Source organism: Phoca vitulina, unplaced genomic scaffold (genome assembly GCF_004348235.1).
Source record: "Phoca vitulina isolate PV1807 unplaced genomic scaffold, GSC_HSeal_1.0 scaffold48, whole genome shotgun sequence".
NCBI lineage: Eukaryota > Metazoa > Chordata > Mammalia > Carnivora > Phocidae > Phoca > Phoca vitulina.
The window spans coordinates 7,864,659-7,881,394 of NW_022589751.1; positions in this window are offsets into that span (position 1 = coordinate 7,864,659).

Below are 16,736 nucleotides of genomic sequence, written 5' to 3' on the forward strand. Positions count from 1 at the left end.
GCATTTCAATATTTTGCAACTATTACCTTTGTGTAAATTTTTCTGTCTGCTTATTAATTCCGCCAAAGTCATTAATTCCAACAGGAAGATTTATGTACTGCAAAAATGTGGTTTTCAAAATGTTTGTCCCTCAAGGACTTTTTTTTTCCTGAATAAATGTAAGAATTCCACTTGAGTTTATTTTTTAAAGAAATAAAGTCTGTGATTCTTGAGCACATCTCTCAACTGAGACCTGACCCTGCAGTCCTAAGCCAGGAGAGACAGGCTCCGAAGTCTGAGCTCCCTGGTGGGTGTTAGTGTTAATTAGATTGAGAAGAAAACTGCCAATTTCTGGGTTCCACTTCAGAGACCAAGAATCCCATTTTGTCTGGAATTCTTTCCCTCCCTTCCAAGTTCACCAGTTTCCCCCGTTGTGCTCTCTCCTTCCACACACACACTGTCAGAAACAGCAGAGCCGGGGCGCCTGGGTGGCTCAGTTGGTTAAGCGGCTGCTTTCGGCTCAGGTCATGATCCCAGGGTCCTGGGATCGAGCCCCACATCGGGCTCCCTGCTTTGCGGGAAGCCCACTTCTCCCTCTCCCTCTGCCTGCCTCTCTGCCTACTTGTTCTCTCTATCTCTCTGTCAAATAAATAAATAAAATCTTTAAAAAAAAAAAGAAACAGCAGAGCCTGTCCCACTGGAGTATTACTTCATCAAGCAAACGGCCTGTGCTCTTCCCAAGTGCCTGACAATCCCTTCCCAAACAGCTGTCTTATCTTTGGTCACTCCCATCCTTCCAGCCTTCCCTCCAGTCTCTCCAAGGGTGAGGCATCCCCGCTTCGGTTTTTCTCTCAACTTTATCAGACTCCTGTACCACTAATTAACCCTTCTCTGTTTTCCCTCTCCAGTGGATACTTCCCCTCAACCTATTAGCACATTCAAGTCTCTTCCATAATTTTCTTTCTAATGACTTATCTTTTTTTTTTTTTTAAAGATTTTATTTATTTATTTGACACAGAGAGAGACACAGCGAGAGAGGGAACACAAGCAGGGGAGTGGGAGAGGGAGAAGCAGGCTTCCCGCGGAGCAGGGAGCCCGATGCGGGGCTCGATCCCAGGACCTGGAATCATGACCTGAGCCGAAGGCAGACGCTTAACGACTGAGCCAGCCAGGCACCCCCGACTTATCTTTTTTTTAATTTTTATTTATTTATTTGAGAGAGAGAGAGAGAGAGAGAGAGAGAGAGAGAACGAGTGGGGGAGGGGCAGAGGAGAGGGAGAAGCAGGCTCCCTGTCCAATGCAGGACTCGATCCCAGGACCCCGGGATCATGACCTGAGCTGAAGGCAGACGCTTAACAAACTAAGCCACCCAGGCGCCCCTGACTCTATCTACTTTTAATTGCTGTTTCATTTTCCTCCTTTCCTACTTGTCCTTATTTCCAAAAAAAAACTAGTATTCTGGTGTCTCCACTTCCTCTTTTCTATTATCACAGCCCAAGTTTGTGCTATTTTCTTGAGGAATTAAATCATATGCTTGGCCCATGTTAAGTTTATAATCAGCTTGAATCCCTAGATCATTTTTAAGCAATTGTTGCCAAGCTAAATCCCTCCCATCTTGAATTTGAACAATCTGTTATTTGAACACAAACTTAAAAATAGAAGTTTACATGATTCCTACTAATTTAATCTTAATGGTTTCTCAATTCTATGGTCTCCAGCTTTGTGTCATTTCCCATTAGCTCAACCCACTGCTAAACTCAGTTTGGGTTCTTGTTTGTTTGTTTTTAAGATTTTATTCATTTGAGAGAGAGAGAGCATGAGCATGGGGAGAGAGGCAGAAGCAGAAACAGACTCCCCTGCTGAGCAGGGAGTCCTATGCGGGGTTCGATCCCAGGACCCCGAGATCATGACCCAAGCCGAAGGCAGACGCCCAACTGACTGAGCCACCCAGGCACCCCTCAGTTTGGGTTCTAAACTTTGAGTTCTAAACCCTGCTGACAGCGTGATTTCAAGGTCCTCCTGGATCGTCCAGAGCTTTCCTGAACACTTGGGCTAAGTGTCCCTGGGGTACCCCAAACTAGCTTCACAGGGATTGTACTCAGAGATTCCTATGAGCCCTTTTGAGCAGTCTATTAAGAACCCATCTGGATCTGCCCGTAACACTCCACTGTCACTCTCGTTGGGGTCACTAAGAATCTCCAAAATGTTTTTCTTTTTTAAGTGTGCACTAAGCTATATCATTTCTTTTTACTTTTTTTTTCTTTTTAACCTCACTAGATTTCTCCACTACATTTGATGCTGCACATTTCTTCTTTCTCACATTACAGTGTTAGTGTCCTTGGCTCTCCTACCAGCCTCTTCCCTGGGTTCTTGTCCCACCTGCATTCCTTCTTCCTCATGCCTCTTTAATGTAGGTGATTTTCAGGGTTCTGGTCTGGGCCCACGTTTCTACTTCTGATTCTACCTGCTCTTCCAGTGTGATCTCATCCATCTACATATTGCAGAAAGATTTCCAAATCCGTTGTCCAGTCCATACCTCTCCCTCCAAGCTTCCATTTTATAGCTACCTCCTTCAGGACATCTCCACATAGTTACCATAGAACTTCAAATCACCATGTTCAAAAGCAAACTATTTTCTTTACTTGGGCCTCTTCCAAGATTTCCTATTTCATTCATTTACCCACAGCTAGAATCCCAGTATTCCAGAAATCTTGGGACACAAGCTAGGGCTTTCTTGGCCATTCTCTATAATAAACTGATTTGAAAAATGTCACTAAATAGGCAGGGAACAATAAGGCTTCTGGTGTTCCTGTCCCACAAGATAATTCATATAAGTTGTAACAAGGGACCTTGAAACTAAAAGCACATAATAAGCTCAAAGGAGATGTCATATTTCCTAATGAGAAATTACTAAATGGTGCCAGATTATAAATGTAAATCTCCAAAATTCAGACATCAAGAATTTGAAAATATATGTATCATGGCCTCTTCCTTTAGCAACGTCAAAATATAGTTGAGAAAAATGTATATATAGGGTGCCTGGGTGGCTCAGTCAGTTAAGCGTCTGCCTTCGGCTTAGGTCATGATCCCAGGGTCCTCGGATCGAGCCCCGCATCGGGCTCCCTGCTCAGCAGGAAGCCTGCTTCTCCCTCTCCCACTCGCCCTGCTTGTGTTCCCTCTCTCGCTGTGTCTCTCTCTATCATATAAATAAAATCTTAAAAAAAAAAGTATATATAGTTGAGAAAGATAATTATGCATGACCAAATAGAGATTAATAGAAGAGTTTGTAGGGGCACCTGGGTGGCTCAGTCAGTTAAGCATCTGCCTTCGACTCAGGTCATGATCCCAGGGTCCTGGGATAGAGCCCCGTATCTGGCTCCCTGCTCTGCGTGCTTCTCCCTCTGCCTGGCGCTCTCCCTGCTTGTGCTCTCTCTCTTCTGTTTTTTAAAAAAATATTTATAGGTGCTAAAAGAGAAAGAAAAGCTTGGGAAGAAATGACAGAGCAATGTATACTTAAATGGACCCTTATAGAAAGGACAAAGTTCGTAGAGATGGGATAATATTTTCTGAGCAAGATCACACAGGTAATGCAAATAATTTTTATTGTGACCCATCAGGAAATTAGCTTAAAATAACTAATAACCATAATGATTAATTATGGAATTAAAATTGTAAACAAAAGACTGATGCCAAAAAATAATAATATAGCAGATGTTGTTGGTATCCCATCAACATCCTTTCAGCACTTATTACACACATGCAGAAAAAAGTCCTCTACAAGTGTTTGCAACTTTTCACTTGAAGACTTTTTCACAAACCCTGCAAAGCAGGCCAGAAGTGCCAAAGAATTTTCACTCCTGAGAGCAGCCTTTGCAGTGATAAATTGAAGTTGAAGGATAAATATACCAATTGTGGTAGGCTGAAAAATGTCCTCCCCAGATATTGGGCCCTAATCCCTAAAGCCTGTGAATATTACCTCAGATGGCTAAAGGTGTGATTAAGGATCTTGAGATGGGGAGATTATCCCGGACTATCCAGGTAGGCCCTAAATGGAATTACATGTGTCTATGTATGAGCTAGGAGGAGGGGGATTTCACAGATAGAAGAGGAAGAGGCAATGTGACTACAGAGCAGAGATTGTAGTGATGTAGCCACAAATCAAGAAATGCCCCAGCACCAGAAAGGGGAAGAGGCAAGGGACAGATTATCCCCTAGATTCTTGGGAGGGAGCACAACCCTGCTGACAGCTTGATTTCAGTGATAATGATTTCTGATTTCTTACCTCTCAACTTGTGAGAGAATGAATTTTGTGGGCACCTGACTGGTTCAGGTAGAACATGTGACTCTGGATCTCAGAGTTGTAGGTTCAAGCCCTACATTGGGTGTAGAGATTCCTAAAAAAAAAAAAAAAAAAATTAAAATAAATTTCTGTTGTTTTCAACCATCAAATTTGTGGCAATTTGTCACAACAGCCATCAAAAACTAAAACACCAATATTTTACTGATCAGTATGCCAGTGACCTCATTCCACAGAAGTAGGATGACTCTGAGGCATCTTCTACATTGTCTCCCACAGATCCACAGAAGGAATGAGCTCCACCTACAAAGCTAACCTACTCATCAGCCCACTCTCTCACTGTCCTTCTCTTCCCAGTCTCACTTCCCCACCCTTCTATCAATGGTTTCTGGACTCTTCTTTGAAATAAACCGCTTGCACTGAAATTCTTGTGTATTAGTTTCCTGGGGCTGCCATAACAAAGTACCACAAGTTGCGTGATGTAACAAATTTATTCTCTCGCAGTCTGGAGGCTGAAAGTTAGAAATAAAGGTGTTGGCACAGTCGGTTCCTTTTTAGGGATCTGAAGGAGAATCTCTTCCATGCTTCTGTCCTAGCTTCTGGTGACAGCTAAAAGTCCTAGGAATTCTTCAGCTTGTGAGTGCAAGACTTCAATCTCTGCCTCCATCCTTACATAGCATTCTCCCTGTGTCTATGTCTTCATATGGCTGTCTTCCCCTCATAATGGATTAAGGGAATCATGCTAATGACCTCATCTCAACTTGATTACCTCTGCACAACCCCTGTTTCCAAATAAGGTCACATCCATAGGTACTGAGGGTTAAGATTTTATCATTTTATGGGGGGGCGCAAAATTCAACCCATAAGACCTTGACTCAGGGTCAAATTCGAGGACCCCAACCTAAGACTTATCACTTATTAAGCACTTTTTATGTTTCCCTTAGTACAAATTATTTCATTTTATCCTCAATAACCTTATGAGATAAATATTAGCTCCATTTTAAAGTTAATGAATCTGAGGATTAGGTATACTGTAACAAAGTCTGCATTTCTCCAGGTGGGAAATGTAATAAAATGCTAGCTCCACTGGAGTGCTTTTTCAGCAAAGGGGATCAAATGCCTTAAACTCATTTTCCTAATCTGCTATATTATAGAACTGGAAAAAATTAAAGAGGATCTTCCTAGGGTTTTGATATATGTTCTTTTCTACTTAGGATTTTTGTTGATAAATTAAACTTACAACACATGACATTTCTTCTTTCTTGTATTAGTTGTTCAGAGCTATTATTTATTCATGGCTTTCCAAAATCTCTAGGCAAGGGGAAGTAGATTCCATGCACAATGTCATGTACAGTTTCTGATAGTCCCTTTGGCCGCAACCGTTCCTCTCTCCCCTCCCTGTACCAGACTCTGCTAGGAGCTCTCTATGAAAGAATGTTCTGTAAAACAAGGACACTTTGTCTCTAGACCTCTATTCTAAAGCTGCTGGGAAGTATCCCTGAGCAGGGAAGGGACTATAGAGTGAAACTAATATCTAAAGTAACATGTAGGTCATCTCACACCTCCCACAACATGCCCCTGCTTATTCTAATATTCTCTCTTACACCTATCACCAAAGCTCAAGTCCTCCCTCTGGTTAGGAGTTTGGAAATACTTCATTCATGGGCTTACCACATACACACAGGAGGCCTGCTTATGTGGCATTTAAGTTTCTGATTGCTTTTCTTTTCCAAGTTGCTGCTGCTAAAATCCCCTTGGGTGAATAAATGGATACATAAATGAAATAAGTGGACATTTATGAATAGAATTTTGAGAGGCCTGGATGATCTAAAATATCTCCTCCTACAGCTGTCACTCCAGAAAGAAGATAAAAGATCTGCCCCTAAGGAATCTCTTTCTTGGGCCCATTAGGGGCAAAAGAGACTTTTTAATATTCTATTTGGGACCTTTTAACACCCAGAAAAAAAGGAAATTGGTGGCTTCTGGAGGTAGCAAAAATGGGATGTGAAGGAGGGGAAGGATGTAACTGGAAGGGACAGGCTCCTATAAAGTAGCTAGTTTTTATTTTTATTTTTTTAATATTTTATTTATTTATTTGACAGAGAGAAAGACAGCGAGAGAGGGAACACAAGCAGGGGGAGTGGGAGAGGGAGAAGCAGGCTTCCCGCCGAGCAGGGAGCCCGATGCGGGGCTCGATCCCAGGACCCTGGGATCATGACCTGAGCCGAAGGCAGACGCTTAACGACTGAGCCACCCAGGCGCCCCAAGTAGCTAGTTTTTAAACGTAATTTAAGGATGTATATTTATATCATAATAGAGTTATAGTTTTAGTGGGCATATGAGTTACCTATTTCTGCTTAATAAGTTACCCTAAAACTTGGCAACTCAAAACGATAAACATTTATTATTTCACGGTTTCTGTGGGTTTGCAATTTAGGAGTGGCTCAGCAGAATAGTTCTGGTTCTGGAAGTTGAAGTCTACGTGTTGGTTAAGGCTGCACTCATTTGAAGACTTTACTGAGGCTCCAGGATTAACTCCTAAAATGGCTCACTCATATGGCTCTTGGCAAAATGCCTCAGTTCCTTACTGGCTGTTGGCAGGAAGCTTCAGTTTCTCACTATGTGGACATCTCCTTAGGACTGCATCAGTACCTTCATGACATAGCAGCTTGTTTCCCCCAAAGCAAGTTATCCAAGAGAGCAAGGGGAAAGCTCTAATGCCTTTTAAGATCTAGTCACATAGTGGTGTTCAGACCTGGCTACCTATTTAAGTCACCTGGGAACTTTGGGAGACTAACAATACCCTATCCCACACAGTTAAAATCAAATCTCTGAGGGTGATGCCTAAGCATTGGTGTTTTTTTACTCTTCTTAAGCTACCCAGGTGACTCTAATACAGCCATGTTTGAGATTCCTACCTGGGGCACTGACTCTCAAATATAGCTGCACATTGGAATCACTTGGGGCAGGAATTGAAAACACTGATTCTTTAATCCTGTTATGGGCTGAATTGTGCCCCCCCCAAGTTCATATATTGAAATCCTACCCCTAGTACCTCAGAATGTGACTATACTTAGAGATGGGTTCTTTAAAGAGATCAAATGAGGTCATTAGGGTAGGCCCTGATCCTTATAAAAATAGGGATCCTTGTAAGAAGAGGAGATTAGGATACAGGTTCAGAGGTAAGACCATGTGAAGGAACCAAGAGGAAAAAAACTCTTGATTTCAGCTCAGGTCATGATCTCAGGGTCCTGGGAGCATGGGGCTCCATGCTCAGCAGGGAGTCTGCTTGAGATTCTCTCTCTCTCTCCTCCCGCCTCTCCTCCCACTCATCTCTTTCTCTCACTCTCGCTCTCTCTCAAATAAATAAAGGCTTTATTTATTTGAGAGAGAGAGCATAAGAGTGGGTAGGGTCAGAGGGAGAAGCAGACCCCCCACTGAGCAGGGAGCCCGATGAGGGACTTGATCCTGGGACTCCAGGATCGTGACCTGAGCCGAAGGCAGTCGCTTAACCCACTGAGCCACCCAGGTGCCCTAAAATAAATAAATCTTTAAAAAAATCAGTGTTGGGTTCAGTGAACATTTATTGAGCATCTTTATTAGGACCTGAGTGGGCACTGAAATTCAAACACAAATTATTTTCCTGTCAGTCGGGACTAAAGAAATTGGAGTTTTTGTGGAGGTAGGCAAGACGCATTTTTTGAACACAGGACACTATAAGACTATGATAGTTTAAAGCTGAATGTTCCTGAGGTGAGATGTAAATCATGGACAAAATGAGGGACTGATTTTCTTCTGAGCAGAGGAGAGAGGTTATTTTGTAACCATGTGACTGCCCATTCTTGAAACTTCGTAGGATCTGAACTGAGAAATAAGGAAATACAGAGATGGTTACTCATTCCATCATGTAACCCTTGACACCTGGGTCATTATTTTTTATCTACAAATAATATTTACTGGTTTGTTGAGTTAAATTTAACTGATGAATTAAGATGAATCCTAAGAATAGACTCATGTACCCCATTTGATTATTATAAATTTTGATTACTATGGTTTAGAATAATGTTTTCTATTACCTTTGTTTTTGTTTTTTGATTTTTGTTTTTGTTTGTTTGTTTTTTGCCATGGTCAGCTCTTTTCTCTAGAATTTAGAGCAATCACAGAGGCATTAACTCTTTGAGGCCCATGACCCACACTCTGCCAGTGGAATTATTGTGTTTGGTTAAAACAGTGTGCCTGTGTGTGTGTGTGTGATGTATTTAATTGCTTTCTGAATGCCTTTAGGTGGGGCACACACTCAGTATGCATCCTCTTGTTCCCCACTACTTCCTTGTCTACTGTCCATCAGCCACATTGGTCCCTAAAGGCTTCAGTGTGAGACCCATGCACCTAGATTTAAAATTTCAGGATTATAGTGCATATTATTTTGGCCTTCTTTTTTTTTTCTTTAAGATTTTATTCATTTATTTCAGAGAGGGAGAAAGAGAGCCAGCAGGGAGAGGGGCAGAGGGGGAGGGAGAGGAGGAGAGAGAGGGAATCTCAAGCAGACTCCACACTCAGCACAGAGCCTGATGTGGGGCTGAACACTGGGCTTGATCCCATGTCCCTGAGATCACGACCTGAGCTGAAACCAAGAGCCGAAACTGACTAAGCCACCCAGGCACCCCTATTTTGGCCTACTCTTACTCTCCATCCAAAGGGTGAGCTGTTTCCAGTAGATGACTTTTGGTTTTAGGTCAGAAGTACTGTTTCGGTGGTCATTGCTGCTAAACACTTGCTTTCTCTCTGTCTCTTCTTTCCTTTCCCTCCTAGTCAGTGTTTGTGGTGAATATTCTTATTTCCTACAATTTTCATCTCCACATCCTCAATGATACATGGAAAAAAGCACAAACATGGAGGTCAGACAGACTTCGTTTTTACTAATTTTTAAAACGGAGGTAACAATGCCTGTGAGTGAAATATGTATATATAACACCTGGCATGGAAAAGGTGTGGTAAACTTAAGAAACATTCCCTCCTTCTTTTTGGCAAATACTTTCAAGAACTTCTCTGAGTTCTTGCACAGTCCTTCCACTTTTTACTCTCCTTTCCTATCTTGATTCTTCTCAGTTCATTCATTTATCCTTTTATTAATTCACTTATCCAACAAATATAAATTGGCCACTTGTTCTATATCAACCACTATGTCAGGGGCTGAGGAAAAGAATGATACCATCCCCGCCCTAGTTGAGTATGTGGTCTGCTAGCAGAAAGCAGATATTAAAGAATCACACTAACCAATGTGAAGTTTTGAAATTCTATAATTTTAGTTGTAATTAGTGTCAAAGTATTAAGTGTTAGGACCTATCATAATAGCAGGATGTGGCCTTGTCAGGGAGGTCACTGAAGGCTTTTCCTGAAGGAATGATGACTTGAGATCTGAAGAAAATAGGTAATTCTGGTAGGAGGTGTGGGGAGTGATTATAATTTCTAGCAGATCGAACAGCATGCACAAAGCCCTGTGATCAAAGGGAGCACAGGTTTATTACTGGTCAGAGTTTCCTGCTTGCTTACTTTCTTCCTCTCTCTTGCTTACTTCTTCCTTTTCCTTCTTTCCCCTTGAATGCAGAGGATCATTAACAACTTCCTCAGTTCTTAAAACATTATCATCATTTATTCATGCAAAGACTCTCAGCTGCATTTTTTATTTGGTACTATATTCAGTTTTATTTCCTTTCAGCAATTCCTTTCTCTCTTCCATAGACAACGATTTTAACACATTTAACATAGATTCTAAAAATTTATTTGTGTTCTTGTAAAAAGGATACATTTCTGTTTTGTGTATAGGTATTTTTAATTTATGTAAATGACACTGTATTGTTCTCCTTTCTTTTTCCACTGGACACTATGGTTTTTTTATTTTAAGATTTATTTATTTATTTGAGAGAGAGAGAGAGAGAAAGAACATAAGCTGGAGGGAGGAGCAGGCTCCCAGCTGAGCAAGGAGCCTGACACAGGGCTCAATCCCAGGACTCAGATCATGACCTGAGCCAAAGGCAGACTCGTAACTGTAACCGCTTAACCAACTGAGCCACCCAGGTGCCCTGACACTATGTTTTTAATATCCATCCAGGTTGCTCTGTGTATCTAATCTGTTGTTACAAATTGTTGCATTGTTCTCCATCATGGTTCATCTACCACTTATTATACATTTACTCCAACTGGACTCTCTCCAATTCCTTTCCACCTCAAACAACAACAATCACACACTTTAATGAGCATCCTCTAACATGTCCTCTTAGGGATCTCTGAGAAAATTCATTTGAAGGGTATAACCAGGAGTGGAATTGCTGGGTCATAGGTTACATGTGCACTTGATTTGACTAAGTCATGCCGGCTGGGTCTCCAGGATAGTTCCAGATATTGGAGGTTTTCTGTTCTATGGTTACTTTATCCCTACTGCTTTCTAACAGTGCGTCCTGGATTCTTCTATTCAATTCTTTTTTCTCTTCTATCCCTTTTATCCTTCACATACCCATTGTGAGCAAGCCACCCAGTAGCCTAGACACAGATTTAGTTGACCACATTCCCTTCAGGAATTCACAACATACACTTATATCCTAAAGATAATCGTATCTTCTAAAGGAGATTTCTGTTGTCTTTCCCTAAACATTTAAAGCACTGTAGGGCGCCTGGGTGGCTCAGATGGTTAAGCATCTGCCTTTGGCTCAGGTCATGATCCCAGGGTCCTGGGATCGAGTCCCGCATCGGGCTCCCTGCTCCTTGGGAGCCTGCTTCTGCCTCTCTCTCTCTCTCTCTCTCTCTCATGAATGAATAAATAAAATCTTAAAAATAAATAAATAAAGCACTGTAAGATTATCTTTCAGCTCATAATTTATACACTTCTCCATGGTCCCCTTTCAATTCACAAATATTTCTTAGGATTATCTAGTCACTAAAGTGGACTGGAAATAGGTTGGACCAAATAAATTTTTGACTTAGTCTCAAAAAAAAAAAAAAGAAAGCAATGTAAATGGCTAAGTAATATGGGAGAGGGGTGAGGTGTGGGACAGGTTCAGCTTCATTACTAGTCAAAGAAAGGTAATTTGAAATCGTTAAGAATAGCTTAAAAATACCTAAAAATTGGTTTTCTATATTCTTTTCTATTATAAAATGGCTTCCTATTATACTTTGGTAATAAAAATAAAGACATCATTGAAATATAAAGGGAAATATTTAATCTGCTCCAAGTCTGGCCCCAAACATTTCTGAAAATACTAACACTTGACAAATTTAGTCCTCCTTATGCCGAATTTATGCAAAAACTCTCATTTGATTATAGCAGTAGCAACTATTTGCAGAACCTGTCACTGTTTTTGTGAGTCTGTCAATAGCTTTTTTTTTAAAGCTCTCCTCTTTATGAGGGGGAGAGAGAGAGAGGAGGGGCAGAGGGAATCTCAAGCAGAATCTGAAGCAGAACTTCAAGCATACGTCCTGCTAATGCAGGTCTTGATCTCATGCCCCCGAGATCATGACCGAAGCAGAAATCATGAGTCCCAACAGACTGAGCCACTTAACCAGATGCCCCTCAATAAATGCTTATAGATGATTTTTCTTCCAAATGTAACTGAATGCCCTCCTGTAGCATAAAAAATATTTGCAACTCTTGTTTTGTCATAACTCATAGCTATGGCATGTATATGGAAACAATTTCAAGAGCATTCTTGTAGAGGGTTACCACTGAATCAATTTTTTAAATTTCATAAAAAGGAAGGTATAAAAATTTTAAAAAACCTCCTTTAGTCTTCTTTCATGTCTATCCTTTGTGGCCTTATCAAGCTAGAAATGCAGTTTTATACATCACTGTCATTATGATATGTAATTGTATATCTCTACCTTTTATTTAATATTACTTTGTAAAATTTATCCATATTTCTGCATTTTTATCATTTTAATCATCTGCCTATTTCACTGATATACTAGATTTTCCTACACTTCCTGTATTATTGACAATTTCAGTAATTCTTTTTAAAGATTTTATTTATTTATTTGAGAGAGAGCGAGAGAGAGCACAAGCAGGGGGAGGGGCAGAGGGAGAGGGAGAAGCAGGCTCCCCGATGAGCAGGGAGCCAGACGTGGGGGCTCAATCCCAGGACCCTGAGACCATGACCTGGGCCGAAGGCAGACGCTTAACTAACTGAGCCACCTAGGCACCCCGACAATTTCAGTGATTTTTAATTTTTAACTATTAAATATGTTGCTATAAGCATCTTTGTATAGCTTTTATTTTATTCTTTTGAATGATTTTCCTTATGATAGATTCCCAGGAGTAGGATTACAGTGCCTCTTATTATGTGCCATCAGTTTGCTTTTCCAGAAGATCAGTGTGCATTTCTAAAGCATTTCATCTGTCTCTTGGTTTGTGGCTGTCCCTGTGTGGCTTACCAAACAGCAGCTGCTTTGTGATTTTACTATCATTTATTTCCCACACATAACTTATCCTGCTGAGTTAATCTGTAATAAACATCCTTTCAATACTTGTTATCTAGCTATAATCCACAATCTTAGACTTACTCACCCCCTGTTACCAGCTGAGGCTTTACCAGGCATGCATGGAATTTAAACCATTTGTGGACATTGAAGATGATTTCAGTGCCAATCCAAGTCACATGGTCCCATAGAAGGTTGTTCATGACCATTGCTTTACAGAACTTTCTTTTAGATTTTGATATCAAATTTATTCTGAGTCTTCTCAGTGGATTTCCAGTTGAACATATTGACCACATTTTTGTTTAATCAGTTTATCATCAAACCTCATAAGCTCATCAAAGCTTTCAGATCAGTATATAGTAAGGATAACCTATGGTTATTTTAGATCTCACTAGTGCCTACTCATACAACACAAGCCATCTTTAGGTTAAACATTTATCCATGAAGATGAAATTGTATGCATTGAAGAGTATAAATAGGAATCAGCCTCAGGCAGTTTCTGAACAATGGCCTTGAGGATTATAGATATGCTTAATCTATTGAGTTGGGAATTTCCTGGGTACTAGATATGTATTTTTTTTAAAAAGATTTTATTTATCGGGGCGCCTGGGTGGCTCAGTAGTTAAGTGTCTGCCTTCGGCTCAGGTCATGATCCCAGGGTCCTGGGATGGAGCCCCGCATTGGGCTCCCTGCTCCGCGGGAAGACTGCTTCTCCCCCTCTCCCACTCCCCCTGCTTGTGTTCCCTCTCGCTGTGTCTCTCTCTGTCAAATTAAAAAAAAAAAAATCTTTAAAAAAGAAAAAAAATTTATTTATTTATGTGTGTGTATACAAATGCCAGTCCAAAATGCTATAAGATTGGAGCTGTTGACAGTGGCTACAAAGAAAAAAGGTGCTTTGAAAGCATATAACTCAAGTCTAATCAATTAGAGGGAAAGTCAGAGAAGAGTTCTCTGGGGAGGTAACATTAAAACTGAATCCTGGGGGCACCTGGGTGGCTCAGTCAGTTAAGTAGCCAACTCTTGATCTCAGGGTCGTGAGTTCAGGCCCCACGTTAGACTCATGCTGGGCGTGGAACCTATTTAAAAAATAATAGACAGACAGACAAACTGAGTCCTGAAGAAAGAGTAGGAGTTAGCCCAGGTCATCAAGGTGGAGAAGAGACCTCTCTAGCAGGGGGACCAACATACATGAAGACCCTTAGGGAGAGGGGGCTTTGCACATAATTTTGGAAACAGAGAAAAGAGCAATGTGTCTGAAACATGATGAGTGGGGAGAAGAGAAATGAGAAATGAGGCTGGAGAGACAGATAAAAGTTAGTATAACAAAAATCCCAGGTCATTATGCAGAACATCCTAGATATATGAGCTTGCAGAAGAAGTTTTGTAGTAGCTGGGATGAAAAGAAGATCAGTATGACTAAAGCCCAGGGATTTTGGGGAGAGAAGAGAGAGAGGAGGCTAGATAGGTACATAGACTGTGAAGAGCTTTGTAGGTCATGAGAAAAGAGTTTGTCTTTGGTCTTAAGAGAATAGGAAGCCATTACATTTAGATTAAGGAAGAAGAACCCTCCCTAAGTATACTCAGAAAAATATAGCCAAAAATGTAGGAGAAAAAAAAAATGGAGACAATAGGGCAATGAAAACTGAGGAAGAAACGTTTATTTTAAAAGGTCGAAAGGGGGTCGCCTGGGTGGCTCAGTCGTTAAGCGTCTGCCTTCGGCTCAGGTCATGATCCCGGGGTCCTGGGATTGAGCCCCGCATTGGGCTCCTTGCTCAGCAGGGAGTCTGGTTCTCCCTCTCCCTCTGCCCCTGCTTGTGTCCCCTCTCTTGCTGTGTCTCTCTGTCAAATAAATAAATAAAATATTTTTTAAAAAATAAATAAAAGGTTGAAAGGTTAACATGATGTTCACTAAAAAAGCAGGGCAGTGACATGATCAGATTTGTGTTCATAAAAAAGTACTTTGGCTGCAGCCATGGAGAATTGTTTGGATGTGCCCCCAAATGAATGTGGGGAGACCAGCTGGAGGTTAATTCTGTCACCCAGGAAAAGATGATGGCAATTTAGTCCGGGTAGGTGGATATAGTGTGAAGTGAATAAATTTAAAAGATATTTACATTAGATCCTCAGACTTTATTCATATTATAGCTGAAAGTGTGTAAGGATCTTTCAGCTATCCAAATTCAGAGGATCTAACATAAACCAAACGATGACTACAGTTGATAACACCGTATTATATTTTTAAAAAGAACAATAAAAACATTTTATATAAAAAATACAAGACACGTAGGAGATAAAAAAGACAGACTTCAGTAACTTCTTTGTGTATTAGCTTCCTAGGGCTGTGATAACAAATTACCAAAACTTAGGTAGCTTAAAACAACAGAAATTTATTCTGTCACAGTTCTGCAGACCAGAAATATGAAATCAAGGTGTTGGCAGGATTGATTTTTTCTGAAGGCTCTGAGGGAGAATTCACTTCATACTACTCTCCTAACTTATGGTAGCTGTTAGCAATTCCTTTTTTTTTTTTTTTTTTAAGATTTATTTACTTATTCATTAGAGAGAGAGCGCACACAGTGGGGAGGGAATCTCAAGCGACTCCCTGCTGAGCATGGAGCCTGAGGCAGGGCTTGATCCCATGATCCTGAGCCAAAATCAAGAGTTGGACGCTCAACCCACTGAACTACCCAGGTGCCCCTAGCTGTAAGTAATTCTTTGTGTTCCTTGGCTGGTAGACATGTCACTCCGATCTCTACCTCCATCTTCACATGGCCTTCTTCCCCATGTCTCTATGTGTCTTTTTTTTTCTGTCTTTTTAAAGGACACCTATCATATCTATTTATTAGCTCTATGAGGAGAGGGAGAAGTCTAATCTAGGATGATCTCATGTTGAGAGCCTTACCTTAATTACATCTGCAAAGATCCTTTTTTAAATAGTCACATTCACAGGTACTAGGGGTTAGGACCTGGACATATCTCTTGGGAGGACACAGTTGAACCCACTATACTTGGCTAAGGGGATAAGAAAGAGAGAAGTATCAAGGATGACTCTTGGATTATAGGTTTGTGCAACTAGATGTACAGTACTGTTATTCAGTAAGATATAGATTATTATAATAAGAATAGATTTAAAGGAGGCGATTATGAATTTAGTCTTGTACATATTAGGTTTTAGGTGGCTTTGACCCCAGCAAGCAGAAATGTTGGGTAGACAGCATGTCAGATCTAGAGTGACTGAGTGGATGGTGGTGGTACATAAAAAGATAGAAAACAATGGAAGAAAACCAGGAGAGACTCATTTTAGTCATGTTATGTTTATGATGCCTAGAAATATCTGTATGGAAATGTCATATATTTGGATTGTAATGTAGGAGCGGTACGTTAAATTCTAGTCATCAGTTTATAGATGATCATCTAAATCATGAGAATTAATGAGATTGCCTGGAGTACAGAGGGTTGAGTGAGAAGAGAAGAGGCTTCAGACTTATTCTGTTAAGAAATTTCATTAAAGAGGAAGAAATCCTGCCTTCCCAGGAAGAAACTGAGACAAGGTGGTCAAAAAGGTAAGAGGAAAACAGAGACTATGGCAACAATAGAGTAATGAAAACTACCTTAAGGAAAAAGTGTTTCTTTTATTTATTTATTTTTTTAAGATTTTATTTATTTATTTGAGAGAAAGAATGAGAGAGAGAGAGCATGAGAGGGGGGAGGGTCAGAGGGAGAAGCAGACTCCCTGCCGAGCAGGGAGCCCGATGCGGGACTCGATCCTGGGACTCCAGGATCATGACCTGAGCCGAAGGCAGTCACTTAACCAACTGAGCCACCCAGGCGCCCTCTTTTATTTTTTTTTTAAAGATTTTATTTATTTATTTGAGAGCAAGAGAGCACAAGTGGGGGGCGGAGTGGCAGAGGAAGAGGGAGAAGCAGGCTCCCTGCTGAGCAGGGAGCCCAATGCGGGACACGATCCCAGGACTCTGGGATCATGACCTGA